The sequence below is a fragment of the Phasianus colchicus genome, chromosome 5 (assembly GCF_987193195.1).
Source record: "Phasianus colchicus chromosome 5, bPhaCol1.hap1.1, whole genome shotgun sequence".
Taxonomy (NCBI): Eukaryota; Metazoa; Chordata; class Aves; order Galliformes; family Phasianidae; genus Phasianus; species Phasianus colchicus.
In genome coordinates this window covers 9,322,933-9,325,346 of record NC_143440.1, presented here as the reverse complement: position 1 = coordinate 9,325,346, position 2,414 = coordinate 9,322,933, and positions in this window count along the sequence as shown.

Genomic DNA, 2,414 nt, shown 5'->3' with positions numbered 1-2,414 from the left:
TTTTTTTTTTAAATTAAGTAGCAGAAAAAGACTTCAGTTTTGGGAGATTTGGGGATTTTTTTGTTTGTTTTTATAAAAAATATGACCATGCCCAGGCATAAACTCTTCTCTGAGCTATTCACTATATACAAAATAAAGCAAAATCCTGTACCAAAAATCACACAAATAATAAAACTCCTTGTATCACTTTCAAATGAAACTTGCTCCACAACAAGTAGCGTTTCAGTTCATTTTGGTATTATAACAACTTTCACAATATGAGAAGACATGGAAGTTTTAAGTTGATAAGGCCTGGAATGTCACACTGTTCCGGGCTGCAAGAACATCTAATAACATATTCATATTTCCAACAGACTTGTTCTTTTGTTTCATAAAGGAAGACAACTACAAAAGTTATCTAAATGAGCCAAGAGGAAACCTGCAGAGGAAAAAATGGATTGAGGCCAAAACTTATTTCAACAGCCAGTACAGTACCAGCCACTACAGCTCACTTGGTATATGATTCAGAAATTAATAGTCTTTAGTATTTAATGTGGCACTCCTGATTTTAGAACTGCAAAAGAAAATAGCAAAAATAAACCTTTACTTTTTTTTAAATAAAAAGCACTGATTAAAAAAAAAAAAAAACACAATGAAAAAACCCTAAGAATCTCAAGCACAGTTCCAGTCAGATCTTTTCCTTACTAAATAACAGTATTCGAGATGGTATATATTTGAGTCATACTTGTACACTCTTATGATTTGCAACAATCACATTCCTTGCATTTTTTTCCTATGTGGAATGCATATGTTTTATGGCCTTTGGAATAACACATCAAGCTCACTCCTCTTCTCTTACAACCACTCAATAGCACTAAAGTATGGAGTTTGAACATGGCAGTAACGTTCATTTTTAAGGAAGTCCCTTATCTCAGAATGTCATGCTTGTGTAAGCTTATAACAAACACATCCTCTACCAGAAGGTCAGAATGACCAATGATGATACAGAACAATTGGCTTCCACATAACCACTGGGTCAATATGCTTGTATCACTTAAAGATTTAAAGTTCACGCTTTACATTTTCAGAATCTGTGATCAAAGCAGTAAAAAGGATCATTAAGCTATCTGTGAGGCAGTGCTGTTATGGGAGAAGGACAGACTGACACGTGTACTGTGGTGGAGGGGGGTTTACACCTTAGTCATCTGACCTGGCTGCCTTGCTTGGCACTGAAGTAACAGGATACACCTACTGGGAAACTCCTGATGTCTACTGTGACCTCTTCAGTTGATTCTGAGTGCCTATATTGTTATGAGAGTAGTCGTAATTCAGCTCCTTGCCCAATAAACACAACAATAAACCTTATTTAAATTAATTGAACTCCAGCTGCAGAACAAAATGTATTTAACTTTATAGGGTTTCCTGACACAGAAACAGTGAAAGAGTTTTACACTGAACTTATATGAAAGGTATTGTATTTCCAGTTTAAAAAGATGAATATAAATCATGTGACATCTCATGTCTTGATTTAGGATATCCATAAAAAATGGCTTACATCTATTTAAGATCGCTTGGAAGTAAATATTTCAGATATTTTCTAAAGGCAGTGTTTTTTTTTTTTATTTTTGTTTTGGATTTTAAAAGGTTGGAAGAAGAACTACAGCTTCAAGTGTCTATCTGTCCTCCAGAGTTGTAAACCTGTTCTTGGATTAGTTTCTCTCCAAAATATTTCTTTCCTCATAGCGGGCACATTTGTTAACAATTAAGTCATACAGCTCTCTTTTTATTTCATGGTAAGAATATCAAGTAGCTTAGTAGTAATACAGCATTAGGTATAGAACATTAAAAGTACCACTTAATGAGAAAGGAACTAGAAGTTAGCATGACTTGTAGACCAATTAAATGTTGATTGATAACCAACATTAAAATGCCTTTTCCCACCAAGTGCATGTTTTCTATGGAAAAGCCTAGAAGAAACAACCCAGCAAGGTAAAAGCTTTACAGTCAGATTTTGAGACTAACGGTTTCTCTCTTGGCCAAAATTGTTCCAAGGAAGAAATGAACATTTCTCAATCAGGTGCTCATTGTGTTTGTGCTGTGTGTTGCCTAAAGTTAATGACTTTACAGGGATAATGTAGTTATTTTAGTCATACTGGGAGTTCTTTCTCATTTTTTTTAAACTGATTTCAATAAATGAGCATCTTCTCAACAGCACACATCCATTAATGTGAAATGTTTTCTGCTCCCTATTGTCTAATGTAATACTACTACCCAGCCTTTGATCAACAAAGTGATTTTTTGTCCTGCTGTCACAATAGTAATGATAAAATTTTGGTCTCAGCTGAGATGCATGCTATTCTGTTGCATATGCCCACACATCAGAGGAGAAAGAGGATTCTTTTTTCTTTCTGCTGGATTGATGCATGTTGCCTCAT